At 35.2% G+C, this 11203-nt stretch overlaps 1 long non-coding RNA gene across 1 annotated transcript; it reads right to left on the reverse strand.

Moving 5' to 3' along the window:
- Nucleotides 1-7423: 7423 nt before the first annotated feature.
- Nucleotides 7424-7972, reverse strand: LOC131436567 (uncharacterized). Its single transcript, XR_009230646.1, has 2 exons — nucleotides 7864-7972; nucleotides 7424-7803 (listed from the first exon to the last, which is right to left on the reverse strand). It is a non-coding gene; the product is annotated as an uncharacterized LOC131436567 (long non-coding RNA).
- Nucleotides 7973-11203: the final 3231 nt, after the last annotated feature.

An 11203-nucleotide genomic window follows, 5' to 3' on the forward strand; every position in this document is an offset into this window, starting at 1 on the left:
ATAATAATAATAAAAATAATAATAATAATAATAATAATAATAATAATAATAATAATAATAATAATAATAATAATAATAATAATAATAATAATAATAATACAGATTAACCTGTATATATGGCAACCCTGTTTCGCATGGCATTTTTCACACGACCCCATACTAGTATAAAGATGTGTTCAACATCATCACTTTCGCTTTCGCATTGCCGTTCGTAATAGAATGTGTTAGTGACGGTACAAATTATTTTAATTTCCATCTTGATGAAAATCTGCCTTTCTACCGGTTTTCGGTGCCATCGTGTTGACGGTGTCTCGTACGTTCAGAGTAGCTGCTTTAACTTAAATGACGCTATTTCTCACATCACATTTCATTTTATACCTGCTACTGGCAGCGATGTACGGACAGCTACTTTGCAAAAAATCCTTTCCTGTTCGCAGAACGGGAAACAGTGAGACGATATAAAAGAGAGAGTTAGTAGAGCGGCAGCCAGTAATACTGAATTGGTTGTCTAGCTGTTCACAGCATCTTGTGGAATTTTTACGCAGAAACACGCACACAGCAGGAACAGTTAAGGACAAGGCAAAGTCCCGCTCGAACCGTGCTGGTCTGCAGTTCCCAGTTGGTAGAATCCATCCGGAAGGGAAACTACGCCGAACGTGTCGGTGCCGGTGCACCGATCTATCTGGTGGCAGTGATGGAGTACTTGACTGCTGAAGTGTTGGAATTGACCGGTAACGCTGCCCGTGACAACAAGAAAACGAAAATCATCCCTTGCCATCTGCAGCTGGCCATCCGTAACGACGAGGAGTTGAAAAAAACCCGTCCTTTTCAGGACGACCATATCACTGTGATAAAGATATATTTAAGATTGCTTTAAGTTAAGCCAGTTCTGATACGCCTGGAAAGTAGAATGCGCAAATCAAGTGGAAACCTTTGTGCTGACAATTTGTTCATTTTTGTTTTCGGCCGCATACTAAAGAATTCACGACAAAAATACATTTTGATCTGTATACGTGGCAACTCTGTTTCGCACGGCATATTTGTATACTAGTATAAAGATGTGTTCAACATCATCACTTCCACCTTCACATTGCGCTCGTAATTGAATGTGTTAGTGACGGTGCAAATTATTTTAACTTCTTTTTTTTTTTTTTTTTTTTTTAATAACTATTTATTGGAATATGAGTTAAAATTAAATTATTAAGATTTAAATTGGGTGTTCAGCCACAAGTGGTGACTTTTCAGCCCTGTTATATATATATATATGATTTGGTTATTACCATGAAGACATCATTTGCTTCCGCAATTCTGAGATTTTTGTGTAGGGAAAATTCTAAACCTACTTGTATTGTGTAATGGGGAAAAGGAACTTATATACTAACTTACTAACTAATACAGAGAGCGAATCGATTCAATTGAAGATTGCATCGATTTTTGTCGGAATTTGCTTATAATATTATGTGACATTACATCTAATGGTTCTATATTTGTGAGTCTGTGTAACTCATTTGTACTAAACCAGGGAGGACGCTTCAGAATCATTTTCAGAATTTTATTCTGAATCCTTTGAAGCGTTTTCTTCCTGGTGGAACAACAGCTTGACCAAATTGGTACCGCATAAAGCATGGCTGGTCTGAAAATTTGTTTATAAATTAACAATTTGTTTTTTAGACAGAGCTTAGAATTTCTGTTTATAAGAGGATATAAACATTTAATATATTTATTACACTTTGCCTGGATTCCTTCAATGTGATCCTTGAAAGTGAGTTTTTTGTCATACGTTAAACCTAAGTATTTAGCTTGATCAGACCATGTCAATTCCAAGCCATTCAATTTGAGAATGTGATTATTGTTTGGTTTTAGAAAAGAAGCTCTTGGCTTGTGAGGAAAGATAATTAATTGCGTTTTTGCTGCATTTGGTTTAATTTTCCATTTTGACAGATAATCACTGAAAATATTTAAACTTCTTTGTAGGCGACTGCAGATCACTCTTAGATTTCTACCTGTGGCTAACAGACTTGTGTCGTCACAGAATAGCGATTTCTGACAACCAACGGGTAGATTTGGAAGATCAGAAGTGAAAATATTATACAAGATTGGAGCTACACTCGAACCCTGCGGAACACCGGCTCGTACGGGTAGCAATTCAGATTTACAATTCTGATAGCTAACCTGAAGAGTACGATCAGTTAAATAATTTTGAATCATTTTGATCAAATAAATAGGAAACTGGAAATCAGACATTTTTGCTATTAAACCTTTGTGCCAAACACTGTCGAATGCTTTTTCTATGTCTAGAAAAGCAACTCCAGTGGATAACCCAGAAGATTTATTTGATTTTATCATGTTCGTTACTCTGACAAGTTGATGAGTAGTTGAATGTTCATGACGAAATCCAAACTGCTCTGGTAAAAAAATTGAATTCTCATTTATATGAGTCATCATTCTTAACAAGATAATTTTTTCAAAAAGTTTACTGATAGAAGAAAGTAAACTAATTGGGCGATAACTTGATGTTTCTGCTGGGTTTTTATCAGGTTTTAGGATAGGAAATACTTTAGCGTTTTTCCATCTTTTTGGGAAGTAAGCTAATGAAAAACACTTGTTGAAAATTTTAACCAGGAGTCTCAAGGCAACATCGGGAAGATTTTTAATAAGAATATTAAAAATTCCATCATTACCAGGAGCCTTCATGTTTTTGAGTTTCCTAATAATTGATTTAATTTCATCAAAATTCGTCTCAATAATGTCATCGTGTGATAACACTTGGGTTGAAATATGATCATACTTCAGTGAGACTTCATTTTCAATAGGACTCACAACGTTTAAATTAAAATTGTGGACACTCTCGAACTGCTGAGCAAGTTTTTGAGCTTTTTCACCATTTGTAAGAAGTATTTGATTTCCTTCCTTGAGAGCAGGAATTGGTTTCTGAGGTTTCTTAAGAACCTTAGAAAGTTTCCAGAAAGGTTTAGAATATGGTTTAATTTGTTCAACTTCTTTAGCGAAATTTTCATTTCGCAAAAGAGTAAATCTATGTTTAATTTTATTTTGTAAATCCTTAACTATGTTTTTCATAGCAGGATCACGAGAACGTTGATATTGTCGTCGACGAACATTCTTCAACCGAATGAGCAGTTGAAGATTGTCATCGATGATAGGAGAATTTAATTTAGTTTGAGCTTTGGGAACTGAAAGATTTCTAGCTTCGATAATATAATGATTCAAATTATCAATTGCTGTGTCGATGTCCGCAGAATTTTCTAAAATAGTTTCATGATCCACATGATTTTCAATGTGAGATCTGTAATCCAACCAATTAGCTCTATGATAGTTGAAAATAGAACTAATTGGATTAATTATAGCTTCGTTGGAAAGTCTGAATGTTACAGGAAGATGATCTGAGTCAAAATCAGCATGAGTAATCGGTTCACTACAAATGTGACTTTGATCTGTTAGAACCAGATCAATTGTAGACGGGTTTTTCACGGAAGAGAAACAAGTAGGATTACTGGGATGAAGAACTGTAAAGTAACCAGCTGAGAGTTGATTATGAAGTATTTTACCATTACTGTTATTTTGCCTACAATTCCACTGGACATGCTTAGCATTTAAGTCCCCTATTACGAAAAATTTCGATCGATATCTTGTAAGTTTTTGCAAATCGCCTTTAAAGAAATTTAATTGTTCGCCGGTGCATTGGAATGGCAAATATGCTCCAGCGATGAAATAAATTCCATGAATGGTTTCAACTTCGATTCCCAAGCTTTCAATAACTTTAGTATTGAAAGAAGGTAAAATTCGATGTTTAATTTGCCGTTGGACAAAAATGGCAACTCCACCACCAATTCCAGTAAACCTGTCAAATCGATGAACCACATAATGTGGATTACTTTTCAATTTTACATTTGGTTTAAGAAAAGTTTCTGTCACAATGGCAATATGAATTTTGTGAACTTTGAGAAAATTATAAAATTCATCTTCACTCGATTTCAAAGATCGAGCATTCCAATTTAAAATATTCAAATAATTATTTAACATCACTGTTAAATTTTAAATTCATTATAATATTATTTGCAAATTTCCATCCGATTTGAAATGCTTCAAAAAGTGATGAAGTCGAATTCATTTGGATGATCATTTGAAAAAGTTGATCTTGTAGGTAGATCATTTTATTTTCAGTTATATCGCCTAAATCGACTTCATTTAAAGAAGCGAATGGCATTGAAGGAATATTTGTAGGTAGACTGCCATTAGAAGAAGATGATTTGGCCGGTCTACCTATTAATAAATTGTTTTCGTTAGAAGAAGAACTGCAAGGCGGTCCTGTGTTTTGATTATTTACATTAGAAGAAATAGGAGATAGATTTCTACCTAATATACCAGCATAACTGACATTAGAAGAAGATGATGACGAGGTCGATCTACCTGTCAATAAATTGTTTTCGTTAGAAGACGAATTGGCAGGTGCCTTAGAAGAATTTTCAGGTATATTCTGTAAATTTAAGGTCGTTGATTTGACTTGTTGTCTAAGCGAACGAGCGTTTAAAATTTTTTCCCTGACAGGACATTTCAAATAATTGGATTTATGATTTCCATTGCAATTTGAACATGAAAATTTATCAGTGGTTTCATTCATTGGACAAACGTCTTTCGAATGCGATTTACCACAATTCAAACACCGTATATCCATATGACAATTTTTGGTTCCATGACCGAAGCCTTGGCAACGACGACATTGCGTTAAGTTAGCAATACGATTATGCCGTTTATAATGTTCCCAATGAATTTTAATGTGGGAAATGAAACGTACTTTTTCTAAAGTTTTCAAATTGTTTACATCACTTCGATTGAAGTGTATTAGGTAAAGTTCATGGGAAATTCCAGAGCGTGGTTTAGAAGTACCATTCGCTCTTTTTTTCATAAGTATTACTTGGGAAGGGGCAAAACCAAGCAATTCTTTTAGTTCATTTTTAATATCATCAATACTTTGATCATTTGATAATCCTTTCAAGACAGCCTTGAAGGGTCTGTCTGATTTTATATCATATGAATAAAATTTATGAAGTTTTTCGGACAAATATCGAATAAGACGTTCGTAATCTTCCAATCCATCCACCAAGACTCGACATTCTCCTCTTCGTCCGATTTGAAATGAGACTTTTACTTCCGGGAGAAAAGTAGAAAGCTCAGTACGGAATGCTTTGAAGTCGGAAATCATCACCGTCACTGGTGGCATAGATTGATGTTTCTTCCCAGAACGACAAGCGTCCATTTTGGGAATTTTTGAAGAATTTTCTTCTATGTCGCTACAATCGGATTCAGGAAGAATCTCGTAAATATTGTTAGACGGCATAGGATCAACGGAAGGGAAATCCGTCCGTTGTCTTTTATTTTTACATTCAGATTCTATAAGATCGTGAATGTTATTAGAAAAATGTTGAATAACGGATTGTGATTTATTCCGTATTGAATTATTTTTAGCCTTAGGCTTGTTGCCTTTCCGGTTGGACGCAGGCATTTTTGAAATTAATGAAATTTTGAATTAAATTAACTAGGCTAAATTAGTCTTCGATTAGACTCCTAGCTAGCCTTAAAAAAGGCTGATTAATTTCTTAGTCACTCTAATATCACTCTTTGTATCACTTAGTCACTCTAATATCACTCTTTGTATCACTTAGTCACTTAGTTAGTGATTCAGGTAGCCTTGAAAAAGACTGAAGCCTTGAATCAATGAAACTCTAGGTAGCCAGAAAAAAATTCCAGGAGCCAAGAGCTATACGCGTGCGGTGCGAACGACTGTTCAACACCGACTGTATTTTAACTTCTTGTGTATTGCCGAAACAAGGGCAAAATTTACTCAGAAAATGGTAGGAAAGCGATAAAATTCTACTAGTTATTTATGATAACTTTTAACACTCAAAAGTGCTTTGAATTGCCTGAAAAGTGCTTTGAATGTCTCGTGCGTTCAGAGTAGTTGCTTTAACTTAAATAACGCTATTTCTCACATCACATTTCATTTCATACCTGCTACTGGCAGCGGTGTACGGACAGCCCCTTTGCAAAAATTCCTTTCCTGTTCGCAGAACGGGAAACAGTGAGACGACAGGTCCTCGATGTTGCTCTCGTGTGTCTTGTTTCGGGAACATTAGCTCAGCAAATGGTAGGAAAATGAACCAGTCAACTTTTATATGGATGCTCTCGTACAGAAGCAGACATCTCGCGTTCTGATTGGCTGGTGCTGTCATGCGTCAAATCAAACAGGTTTTTCAATAGTGTACTATTGGAAAACTTCAATGTTGTTGCAATACACGTTCAAGTTGAAAATTTTCGATTCTATTGGTAGTTAGATTATATAAATCCTTCCACAGATCACTGAGCTAAGAGCTTTCAAAATACGAGAAAGGCAAACGCGCCTTATGAATTATCCTCTTTGATACTCGTTTATACCAAACATTTCAGAAGAGTTTAGTTTTGAACTATTTGAGATTATGTCACACAACTGAAAATTTTATCATAAAAGTGTGATCATATTCCGTTATATTCGCCGGCTCACAAATTTTAATTCGAACGAAAGCCTTGACTTTCGATTCTAGAATTACACCGAGTTGAGGTGAAAAATTTCAAAGTGTCGTTTAGATCGACGATGCAAGTAACGCAATTAAATTTGAAGGTCATGCCAGTTGATGGTCATACGAGCTGACTTCGACTATACCGGTCCCCGGATTCCGGCACCGGAAATACCTAAAATAGTGGAACTCACTTTATTTCCTTAGGTATGGCTTATCCGATATGAGAACTGTTTCAACTTGTAGGTTACGCTAGTTGAAGTCCCAACAAACTTTTCTGATTACTTTCAAGTGCCGAATAAAGGTATTTAAAAAAATACCACAGTAATCTATACCATTGATGAGAATATGAGTGATATTAGAAAGACATCATTACACCAGTAGGTGAGGTAAAACGGGGTTTTATCACAACTGGTATATCCGAAATTAGTCTGTATATTAAAGTGAAAGAGTTTAAAGATCAATGTTTAAGATGTTGTCCTTCTATTGAGTTATCGCTTAACTATAACAGCCTGTCAATTTTTAACACTTATTACCGCATAATTCCGGAATCAGAACTCGGATCGTGATAAAATTCATCAGTTGAAGAGACCATTTTTATTTTATTTTTTTAAGTTTATGAAAATTGGTTCAGTATTCTTTGGGAAATGAAATTAAATTCCATTGATTTTTGAGCACTGTTTTTGAACGTAAGTTGAACATCTTTTCTTTAAAATTCGTTTAATTGGCAGTTCCCCAATAAATCGCATCCATCTAAAGGCATTTAACAAACGATCAACTACCGCTCGCTTCCTAACAATCCAAGTTCAAAGTCAGGGAGTTCTTTCAAACGAGTCTTCCAGCAGAAGCAACTATTTCACGGGCACTTTTTATTCCGTTCAATATCGTTTCACGTAGTTCATCTGATACTGCTGGGGAAGAAGCTCGGCCACGTAAAAGAACGCATCGAACTGGTCAAATAAGCTCCACGATGGGCTGTTGGCATTCATTTCTCCCAACGTGAAGGAAGCCTGGATGAGGATGTTTATTAGCGCAGCTGGAGCGAAATCCCTTTCAGCTGCTGCCATCGCTTTGGTCAATCGTGCCACGACATGGTTTGTTATGTTTTCTTTTGAGTTTATCTCTTTAAGGCCGACCATTTTGGCAAAGTCCGAACGTTCTTCCTGGCCGGCTACTAGACAAACAGACAGTAGTAGAATAATTACCAGGAAATTTGCGATCATTGTGGTTGTTTCTGTAAATCAAAATGAAAATGTGAGTTGAAACCCATTTCCAACGGATGACTTGGACATACCTTCGTTTGTCAGCAGTTCAAAATGAAATGAGCGGCCTGATCTACTTGAAATTTCTTTCTTGAAAGTCGATGAAAGTTCAAGAATGAACTCCCCTCCACAACACGCAGAAAGTTTCAAAACAGACAACACATTGCATCGAAGTGAAAGGAATCGAAAAATTCTACTTTGGTAAACCCACTTCCAATCTCCGCCGAAGTCAGTTGCGCTCAGTTAATGTTGATCTCTGCTGCTGACCAAATCATCATTCACTTTCGAGTAGCATCAATGTTCGTAGCTATGAAACTCGCCATTTTAGTTGCTCTTATCCTGATAGCAGATTTGACCTGTGCCCTGGTAGAACAATCCGGAAAATCGAAGCCCGAAATTGTTCCGCTGGAAAAACAACAGCAGCTGCGCCAAGACGACAACGAGCTTCAGCTTTCCGATGACGAACGGCACCAAAAGGCACTGGACATGCTGTTGGAAATAGGATCCAACCTTATAAGTGCGGCTCCTCTGATTGCCGTCAACCAGTACATGGCGGGAGTGACGCGTGAAGTCTTCTCCTACTATTATCTGTTCGGATATGGTCCGAGCCAGTTGAATGTGCGCGAGGCTGATAGCAACCTCAAAGGGCATCATGTGCGATTTAACAATCATGAACATCTGTGAAAAAAAAATGTGTTGGCTGGTAATAAATTAATTTAAAAGGGTTTGATTCCGGGTTTTTGATTTGAAATGTGAGAATATTACACTCTCCAAATTCGCAACTCCATGCCGCAATCAATACTGCACTTCCACTAAGAATAGACTAGCATGCGAGTGCAGGCAATATACTTTTGACACATTTTTCAAAATGCTTCAGAAGTTAAGAAATTTTCTTCGATGAAACTGCTAACTGAAAAGATACTGTAATTCCAAGTTGCAAAGATTTTAGTACCACTAAAGTAGTATTGGAAAACTATTGAAAGTATGGTTCTTAAAAGGCTTGTTTTTAGTTCTCCCAAAATTAAAAGCACTAGCAGACTAATATCTTAGTAATAGTTCATTTTACTATCAGATATAGGAATAATGTATTTAATAAATCGTTATAAAATTTTGATAAAAGCAACAAAAACTCGAATTTTTTGAGATATTCATTTAAATTTTAGATTATAAAATGTTCAACCTTAGTGAAACAGTTATTCATCGTTTTATTTTGTGTCATTCATTTGGTATGCATCAACAAAAGAAAAATATTTCTCGAAACCGTCAATTTAGTTCCTAATTCAACCTCATCTTAAGTTCTTTAGTTAGTCAGGAACAAGGGCACAATAAGGTAGGCAGTAATTATTTCCTTCTGATCGGGTCAAAATCCTGATGATCATTTTAGGTCTGTATTACTACATTGGAGCAATTTTCATGATCTTGATAGTAAATTGTACCTCAATGTATCTTACAGCCTAGCGCGAAAAAAAAGAAGTGAAATTTCCTATGACTATAAACAATAACTTAAATAACTTGATTTATGCTACTGGTTCTTAATTTATTATATCAGACTCTTTGTTTGAATAAAAAAGGTTATGTTTCAGAGAGCGAAAAGTACAAAATGAAAATGCACTTGTCATTTTTAAAACTATGAAGTATATTGCGTTAAAGGCAGAGTCTAAAGAGTAAGAGCCTCAATAGTTTTAGCGAAGAGCAAACATAAAACGAAAAAATGGAAGAACTACGCGGAAACACATGCTACAGAGTGTCAAGACGAAAGCGTAAACAAACTAAAAAGTAACGAAACGAAAACAGTAAACACTGCAGAATAACTAAATGAGACTAAAAAGCCTAAAAATAAACCGTACCGGGTCATACGAATAGAGAGTAAAGTACGTTCAATAGAGAGCAAATAAAAAAAGAGTAAGTAATGAAGCGGAAGTAACCGTGAAGTGGAGAGAAAATTACAGAAAATAATTTGGCGGAGTGTAAAATATAGCAAGAAAAATGAAGAGTAGTGCTATGAGAATATATAATGAAGAAAAGATTAAACAAAAGAACGACTACTACGACTTTACTCGTCTGTTACATGTTTTTCTTCATTATCTATTCTCTAAGCTTTGTTAAAAAAAACTCTAAAGCTAATAGAAAGTAAGTCAAAAATGGTATAAGACGAAAAATATAAAGAATAAATTTCAAACACTTATTATTTATAAATAAAGTGAAAAAAAATAGAGTCCATGCGTTACAAGAGTTTATAGTTAATGCACTTATCTCCGTTGTAGTTAAAAAAAATTGAGAGTAAAACAAGTACACTAAAAGAGTACAGAGGAATCCGAATTAACAGTACTACCATAAAAAAAGTAAACGAGTTAGATATAAATTGAGTTAGGACTAGAACGAGTAAAGATTAAAACGAGTAGAGAATAAAATGTGTAAAGCAAAAAAAATTATACTAGTTAAGGGTTAAACGAATAAAAAAATGAGTAAAGAGCTAAAAGCAGTTATTGAATAATGCGTGCAAAGAGTAAAACAAGTAGTGAGTAATACGAATAATAGGAGTATAGCGTAAAACAAGTCAAGAATAAATCGAGTACTCTTTGAAATTAGTAAATCTAGTAAAGAAAAATACGAGCAGAAGAGTGAAACGAAGATGGAGTAAAACGAGCAAAGAATAAAACGAGCAAAGAGTGAAACGAGTCAAGAATTAAGCAAGTATAGCGAGAAAGAAGTAATGTGAGTGATAAGTTAGTGAACGAGCGAAAGAATAAACCGATACAAAGAATGAAAAAAACAAAGAGTAAAGCTAGCAAAGAGTTGAACGAGTGAAGAGTTAAGCAAGAATAGCAAGTAAGTGAGTAAAACGAGTAATAAGTTATACAAGTGAAGTGCTAATCGACAATATAGTAAAACGATATAGAGTATAACGAGAAGAAAGTAACACGAATAGAGGGTTAAACGAGTAAGAAAACAAGTAGGTAAAGAGTAAAACGAGTAGGGAGTGAAACGACTGAAGAGTTAACTGAGTAAATAGTAAAACGAGTAATAAATAGAACGTGTAGAGAGTATAACTAGAACAACAAATAATCCGAGTAAAGTTAAAACCAGTCAAGAGTAAACAATAAAAAGAGTTTTTACGTTTCGTCTTTGACTCATCAGTGCAGAGCAGTTCAAATTGAACTGCTTAGTGCTAAACTCGGCAGTTCAATTTGAACCGCTAAGCAGACGTAAAGTTTCTGCTACTTACAGAACACTTTTTGTTTTGCAACGAAGTGCAATGTCTTTTCTGACGTGCCGAACGAAAACGTGTTTTCGACTATTTCTGGCCGATGCAGGTATGGTCATTTAGGGGTTAGCCAAATTTTGTGCTAGGGCACATAACCGTTTTCATTA

This window comes from Malaya genurostris, chromosome 3 (assembly GCF_030247185.1).
Source record: "Malaya genurostris strain Urasoe2022 chromosome 3, Malgen_1.1, whole genome shotgun sequence".
Taxonomy (NCBI): domain Eukaryota; kingdom Metazoa; phylum Arthropoda; class Insecta; order Diptera; family Culicidae; genus Malaya; species Malaya genurostris.